Source organism: Lygodium microphyllum, chromosome 1, assembly GCF_053477565.2.
Source record: "Lygodium microphyllum isolate KBCC chromosome 1, Lygodium_microphyllum_v1.1.10, whole genome shotgun sequence".
Lineage (NCBI taxonomy): Eukaryota > Viridiplantae > Streptophyta > Polypodiopsida > Schizaeales > Lygodiaceae > Lygodium > Lygodium microphyllum.
The window spans coordinates 162465988-162475119 of NC_141135.1; the positions used below are offsets into that span (position 1 = coordinate 162465988).

Consider the following 9132-nt stretch of genomic DNA (forward strand, 5'->3'; position numbering starts at 1 on the left):
GACTGTACACATGGCAATTTCTATGTAGAGGTAGTCGTATTGATCTCGGAAGGTGACGAGGTACAGTGTCGAAGGGTTTCGAAAGCAAAGTCGCGACCACAGAGGACTTTGAATAATTTCAGGATAGAAGGTCAATCTAGCGATATGAGATTCAATTTGAAAGCTCAATTTTAGATAATATGTGACATACATTCAGCTTCATTTGAATGGGAACCTTTCCAATAAACATCTTGACAAAAATACATGTCATGTTAACAGCCTGTCTTTTCCAAAGGAACAAGGAAATCTGGAGTAAGATCTAAGGGGTTGGAATAGGATCATGAAGGCATCTTTGTATTCAGGTACAGTTTTTGTAGATACATACAGCTCTATTGTATAGATAAAAAAATTCTGTAACAGTCAACCAGAGAATGATGCTCTGCTTATAGTGGGCCTGTACAGTGATGTAGGCCAACAATGCTCTTCGAATCAAGCCTTTCAAGACTCAAATCTTGGGTGATCGTGAAGCTCTCCGAAATCAATCAATCAATCAATCAAGGGGTTGAATCAATGCCACCTCTTGGGTCATGCAAGGCAGCAACACTCAATAAGCAAGCTAAGAGGATTGAATGAAAACCACTTCGTTCTGAGGTGAAGGGTGCAATCAAAAAGATAAGAATGTTGATGGAATGGCAACACCAACCCACATTTAATAGGGACAGAATTTGCAGTCCTTATAACTCTCTGCTCCCATAATATCCTTTCTGCGAACCTGGTCCTTTGCCATTAAGCTCCCCTATTCCTTTGTAGACTATACGGCATCTAACCCTGACCATGAATCTTTAATATCAGCACGTTTCTGTAACAGCAATTGCCCAGTGGACTCTGCATAAATCCATACATGCACTGCTCTATGATAATCACCATCTTTATGAACTTGACTCCTTGCAAGTTAATTTGACAGGGATGTACCGCTCAAGCTTCTTTCTAATAGACGATTGTCTGTCTTCTGTATTTTCCTCGTACCTTGTTTGCAGTAAAGAGAAAAGTTTTCCATATGACCGTCAGCTTCATACAGGACATAATCTGGATGGCCTTTGCTTAGAAGGTCTTTGTACTCCTTCCACCCGATGTACTTCACCATCGAAACCTCCGACTCTCCAAGTTCTTCTTGCAATTCCCTCTTTGCAAATATAAGTGATGTGCCCCCAGCAGAGATGTGCCCTGCGCTCGATATATCCCATTGTCCTTTGCAGATTAGAGAACGTCATCGGCTTCTTTCGCCTTCCACAATACCAAACGTTCGTCCACTGTTTCCTCCCTTGTTCTCCTCATCATCTTCGGCCCCAGCTGGGCTTTGCAAAAACTCATCCTTCAAAGCCTGCTGCTCTTCAGCATAAGTGATAATCCCCTTCTTAATCTTACCGTCGATGAAATCAGGGCCATTTTCAATAAGCTGATGTGCAAGGGCCTCCTCCAGATAAACAGGCTTGGACTTCTTCTTATCCTCCCGCTTCAGCGTCAGCTTTCACATTGTCACTTTCTGCCATGCTGTGGTTTCAAAGCACGTCCTCCTATGTCTTCATCTGTAGAATGCCGACTGCAGCTTTTTCTTCAATGTCTTCTAGTCACCCTCCTTGTCTTCACTCGTCCCGTTCGGCTGTCGTTTCGATGATGATTCATCGTCACCCTGCATTCGTCTTTGGCATCAGATTCTTTATTACACCGTCCCTTCCTTCAACTCAACCACTCTTCGCTTCAGCATCCTCATCCTCACCTTCAACCTCTGCGTCGTATTGCAGAGCTTCGACTTCATCATCTTCCCCTTCTCCTTTTCGTCTTCTTTCAGCTCCTTCTTCATCGTCCTTTTGCCTCCAAAACTCCCCTTTCAAAAATAGTCCTTCTTGCTTTTTCTTTCTCACGCCCAAAAATATCTAAGATAACCAAATCGTGTTTCAAACTGGGAGTTAACCCATAATCCCTGCTGGTTGCATTTCCTCAAATATTTGCAAGCATGCTACAATATTTCCTTCCTGTCCATAACCAGAAAGGAGTGCATTACATGAAATAAGATCATACTGAGGAATCATACAAAACACCACCAGTGCATCTTCCATGCTTCCACAACTCCCATATGCACATATGAGAGTGTTGCCAACAAAAGCATCTAAAGTGAAACCCTGCCTCTTGGCATCAACATGAAGTGATTTTCCTATTTCCAAACACACAGCCTTTGCTGAGCCTTTTCTTCTTGCATTTGTCTATACAATCGCAAGGCATTCTCCAATCTGCCCTGCTCAACATAGGCTGAAAGCATCCCTTCATGCCCACCATTATTGAAGGAGGACCTATCAGGTGCAATCCCAGTTGAAAGAAAAGGTAGTAAAAGACCCCTCTTTACTATATTACCACGCAGAATAAAGATGCAAACATAACAACTAAGTATGTACAAAATATCAACTCCCACACACACAACTTTTGGGTGGATTTCACACCTCGAATGCGCAGCAATACGACAATGGGATATATATTATTTTATTCAAGAAACCACTTTTGATAGTCAGAGCTCTTCAAAATTTAATGTATGGAAAAGTCAAAACATCACATCCTCTTTCCCTTAGAGGAAATCAAGATGTCCTCATCTCAAATCAAATTGAGGGTATTGGTTAAATAGTGATTTTTCATCAACCTAGGTGGCATCCTCTTCAGGATAGTCTTTCCATTAGATGAGATACTCCCTAAGGGTTTTACTTCCTAAAACCTTCTCTGGCATGTCAAATATCCTATTTGGTTAAAGTTTGAGGACTCCTTGACTTGGTATCACAAGTTGTTGGTTGTTAAGTACATGATCAAAGTTAGGAACATAGGCTTTCAATAGAACAACATAGAATACATTATGCACTTTTAAACTGTCATGGAGTTGCAGCTTAAATGCATTAGGTCAAAATAGACATTTTAGCACCTTATATGGCCCACAATATATTCTTAACTTTTCTTTGGGCAAACTCAAATAAAAACCGTGTCACCTTCTTTGAAAATGCGTTCTTATCTTTGTTGACCAACATCTGCTTTTTGTCAATCCTTGGTAGCTTGAATATCTTGCCTTATAGCCTTTACTTGTGCAGATCCATTTATTCCAATATTTGCTTAGATGCTTTTACTCATAGGGTAGGATAAAAGGCATAAGACAACCCTCCCCATACAATGCTTGGAAAGGATTCATTTGAATACTTTGATGATATGATGCATTGCAAGAAAATTTAACTAAGGGTAGGTGTGGGTCCACTGCTTAGGTTCCCTGTTGCAATAAGCTCTAAGTATATCTTCAATAACTTGATTAACCTGCTCTATTAGACCATCGTTGTGAGGATGGTAAGCAATAATAAAGTATAGTTGGGTTTCTAGAGCTTCAAACAAACTCTTCCAAAAGATTGATGTGAAGAGAGAATCAAAGTCACTGATGATTCTCTAGGAAGTCCATGTAATCTAAATATTTCCTTAACGAAAAGTCTGGCAACATCAGAAGCCTTGTAATTGGCTTTTACAAGAATAAGGTGTGTAAGTTTTGTTAGCATATCAATAACTACCATAATTGAGCTATGTCCTCCTTGTACCAGGGGTAATCCAACAATGAAGTCCATGCTGATATATTCTCATTCCATTTGAGGGATATCAAGTGGTTGGAGCTTGCCTGGAAACTTGACACATTCAACTTTAATTCATTGGCAGTTTAGGAATTTGGTAACATACTTAAGTATGTCCTCTAATTCTTTGTTACGATCATTATCCACTTCCACCATCTTTGTCAATGGCACAATGGATATACATTTCCATTCTTTTATGTGTTGTGTATTCTTGCATCTCCTCCGCTACCCGTTCACACATGGATCACAAAAGTACGAGAGCATTTGAAAAGTGCACAGCATATGGGTGTTGTTTGTTGAGTATCCATCAACATAATGGAGTGAGCGAGAGCCTGTAGTAATGCATTGATAGCCCCACTATAGATTATACTACACATCATCCTTTGAGACCAACCAGAAAACTACTTGAGCATTGCACCTATGTACTTCTCTTGTGGGCCAAAATGTTGCATTAAGAAAACTAACAACATCAATTGCACACTTCATAGGCCAACCATCTGTTTTAGCTCCTCATGAATGAGGGTTCTCTTTAAGATTGCACTTGACCATCATGCTCTACTTTTCCATGTCTTGAGGGATAGAAGTTGTGCGTCATGTGCAAGCCTATAAACTGATAGTACCATGCCATGAAATAGAAAGGTCTATGTGCCTTAAATTGAGAAGCAGCACTAACTGACCATACCCAATGATATTGCAGACATTACCCCCATTATTTTAGCCACTTATCATGAAGCATAAAACAATACTAAATAAATAACGTGTCATGGAGCTTGTCATCTGATTTGTAAAAATGTAGTGTCTTCTCAATAGCACTTGTTGAGTTTCTCACGTAAGAGACGTGCATCAATATGGTTACCTGGGTTAACCACCAATGCATTGATTGGATCTCATTTTGCATTTTAAATGAATAAATCTATGTAAAATCAACAACAAACAGACAACATCAATATGAATTTTAAACAATCAATCTTTGAACTATTGGGCCTACCACCTAAAGACGAAGTTATGCTTGATGAAGCTTTTGAGATTATTTGAAAAGAGATGAATAGAAGTAGCACTTTGCATTCTTTCCATAACCACATCCTTTCTCATCTTCTCACTTCCATTATCACTAACCTGTCTAGTTCCCACATCCTTAAATACCTTCACAATCACCTCCCTACTATTTGTTGCAATCTCCTCTAGGCAAAATGATAACTTACTTACACCACATTTGGGGAAATTTCCAAGCAAGAATTAATTTGCATAATATTCACTATTAATAGGCTTTGGGCACAATATTATGTCCCACAAAATACTTATGTGCTAACATATTGTCTGGTTTGCAGAACACTGACCTAAGTTACTCTGTGCACAACAAATGGAGCATGCACATAAATGATATTTTCCATGATGTCCAAACTTGTTTTGGTGCATCTGATTGAAAACCTCTTTGAAATATATCATATGGACATGATATACACAATAGCATGTATATTGCTCTTTCAACTTCTAAATAAAGATTTTAGTATCTTAAAGGGTCTAAGTGACATATTCATTGTAGGATAAGTGTTGTTAAATCTTTTGTAGAGCTCAACCTATCACATGAAAACATTCCAAGTTAGAGTTCAAACTTTCCCAACTAAACAACCCAAATATTTTTATGAAAAACCATAAATTCAGAACAGTACCAAAATCTGCTCGTATTGATACTATTCTTACCAAAGTGATATAGAGTACCAAATTAGTACTCCTTACCAAACTAGTATCGAGTGTGGAATTGGCACAGAGAGTACCAATTTGTTATTATAGAATACCAACTCCAATTCAAGGCAAGGAATCGAATCTATTACAGTACCAATTTTGGTATGTATAGAACTAGTGCAACACAAAAAGGCATCAAATTTAGTATTGTGCATTAGTATAAGCAAATATACTTTTGGTTATGTATGCCAATCCTACTATTCATTTTAGCTTCATATTTGGTGTACATGCTTGAATATGGTACCGTGAAGAACGAAATCTATTGCAATACCAAGTTTGATACTTTATAGAGCTAGTGCAACACAAAAAACAACAAATCAAGTACTACAAATTCACTTTGTACCTAGTAAGGTACTTTGGTATTGTATGTTACTCTCCCTATTCAAACCAGCTTATTTGGAGTATAGTGAATGCTTATGTACTATGCAAGGTACAATATAGTACCAAATTTGTTGTACTATCAATTTTGGTGCATAGAATCACAAACAAGTACCAAATATGGTACTACACATACACTTTGTTACCAAGTCTAGTACATTTGGTAATATATGTGATTACTTCCTCTATCCAATTGAGCTTCAAATTTGGTGCTTAATTTCATGCTTGGATATTATACAGGATACCAAGAGGGACCCAACATCAGTTGTATAGAATCCTCCACTATATGGAAAACTACCCAACATCAGTTGTATAGAATCCTCCACTATATGGAAAACTACCAAATTTGAACTCCACATAGGGTTTGGTTCTATAATGGGGACACTTGGTATTTGTAAAGTGCTTCTATTCAAGAGAAAAGCCAAGTTGTGTTCTAAAGCTTTTGGTACTATATGGAATGATTGCTCAACATCATAATATCATGATTGATACTCTAGAATGGGTTGGGTAATATACCCTAGTTCTTTGGTGACATATGGAACAAAGTGGCCTACATATATGATAATCAATAAGTTTTGTTAATATGGTGTTGTATGGAGTATTAATCTATAGCAGCAAATTTGGTATTGGTCTAAAGGCTTTTCTACTATTCTAGAATGCACTCACAAACATCAATCCAAATCAAACTAGAATTAAAGATCACAAGAATAACATGTTACTTGAGATTCATTGAGAAGATGTATGGGATATTTGATAAAACATTTTGCCTCAATTCTTTGCTTACATATGTCCTTTTTGTTAGGGAAAAATCTCATCTTCGATCTCTAGATGGCATAGACCAAATTTGTAGTTTTCCATGTGGTACTGCTATTTTGAGACAATTGTATCTAACAAGTAGCACTAAGTGGCAACACTTCATCCTCATCTTTCATATCCAATCTGAGTACTTGCTATTTCTATATTTCTTCAATGAATACCCATGACAATAGCAATTCTTGATTGAATGATTGATGTTATTCTATCACTGTTATTCAAGATCATCATCAAAGAGATACCCTTGACAAAAAGTTCACTTATTGAGTGGGGTACATTGAGCTGAGTTAGTGTGTAACGAGCATTAGAGACAAGACTCACTTCAATATTTAAATTTCTCAGTTTGGCAAATGTCTAATGATGCATGAGCTACTTAAGAATTTCCTATTATTTGTTTATTATAAGGCCTTCAGTTTGCCTATGCCAACACCAAGCCATGGATGAGCATCTGTTTTTTCTTGACATGGTTCTTAACATTCGAGCTCTCATACCATGATTCCTTTCCTTTTTTTGTTGGTCGTGCTTCTTTTCTACCCAATAGCTGTGGGTATAAGCTTGATTAGAGAGGGGTTCATGGATGAAAGAAGAGGGACCGACTTCCATGATAGTCATTGTAGATACACACAAACAAGCAATCCAATCTAGTGTTAAGGGCACTCCTTTTTGTACCACCAAGTCTCCCATTCAGTCTCTAATTATTTATCACAATGTCAAGACTTGTTGAACATGCAAAGATGCAACATTGGTTGCATCATGGTCGGTGGATAATAGGAAATCTAATGTGCTTTGTGTTTTGGTAGATATATTATTATATTGGATAACTTTTATTTCACCAAAGAACCACTACATGGAGTGCAAATAATATTTTTGATCTTTTGCAATACACTACTTGTGTGTTTAATGCATAAGACATTTTGTATTTTGTATTTTGTATACCTTCATTTTATAGTCCTAAGATGTGGTATATTTAGTATATATATTCATTTAAGCCCAAAGATATTATCTAGAATGTATATTTTACTAAGATAATAGAAAAATATCAATTGTTCATGAAAAGAAGAAAAAAGCATGGATGTATTATCCTATTCTTGGGCACAAGGTCAATAAAATCAATAAATACATGCGTTGAGAAGAGCCCACTCCATGCATTTGGGGGGGGGGGGGGGGAGATTATACCCAATCGGTGTTATGCTCTTTTTGTGTATTTGCCTCTCCGCTTCTTTTAATGTAATTGCAACTGAATTTGTTATTATGATTTATGTGGTTGTTTATTTATGATTATTCACTGCATGATTGTGACTTGTTACACATGCAAATGTGTACCACTGGTTTTTCATCATCCTACTTGGATAACAAGGAATTTAACGATGATTGTATTTTTTCTAGGTAGATTATTATATCAAATTAAGACATTCATATATGGGAGAGGTGACAAGCTTTTACCCACCACACAAAGTAGCATAAAACTAGGGTACTGAGCAGTAAGGTATATGTACGAAGCTTTGCTCCTCACCATGAAACAAACACACACACACACACACACACACACACACACACACACACACACACACACACACACACACACACACACACACACACACACACACACACACACACACACACACACACACACACACACACACACACACACACACACACACACACACACACACACACACACACACACACACACACACACACACACACACACACACACACACACACACACACACACACACACACACACACACACACACACACACACACACACACACACACACACACACACACACACACACACACACACACACACACACACACACACACACACACACACACACACACACACACACACACACACACACACACACACACACACACACACACACACACACACACACACACACACACACACACACACACAAAAGAGTCAAGACATCCACGTTGACCAAGGGATAAAATGTGGTGGCTCCTCCTTCAAACTCACACACCAAGAATCCAGAGTTGTTGCACAAGTATGAGAAATAAGAGAGGATGGACTAAGAGACATTGAGAAAGAAGGAAGATAAAAAGACACAACAATCTGCCATGCTCCAACCTCCTTGACCACCTTTTCCCAATAACTCCCAAATTGCACCCTTTTGGATCTATATTAAGTTCAAATATCATACATAAACTAAGGTATGAGCCTTCAGTGTGTTGTGTGCATTTAAGGCAAGCTCCCTAAGGTTGTAAAAATAAAAGACATATGCAATGGCTTTTATAATTCTAAGCCAAGCATTTACAAATGCACCAAAACATAAATCAATGAAGTACAATGAATGTGCACATAGCATAAAGATTTGGGATAAAATGGCATGAATCGGACAAAAATGGCAAGCTCAAGGTAAAAAATAGAAACCTCAAGGTGAAACAACAACCTCCAATTGAAAACTAGTGAACTCAAGGTAAAAATTGCAAATTTCAAGCTGAAAGGGTTTGTACTTTCACTATAGCATAACTTTTGACTCCGAACTCCACAAGTTCAAATTTGTACTCTAAATAATTGATGTCATTAGTTAGCAAGACACCATGG

General features: G+C 37.8%; 1 pseudogene; it reads right to left on the reverse strand.

The window, feature by feature from the left end:
• Window positions 1-4332: 4332 nt before the first annotated feature.
• On the reverse strand, window positions 4333-5069 carry LOC148041903 (uncharacterized; annotated as a pseudogene).
• Between the last annotated feature and the right edge of the window lie 4063 nt (window positions 5070-9132).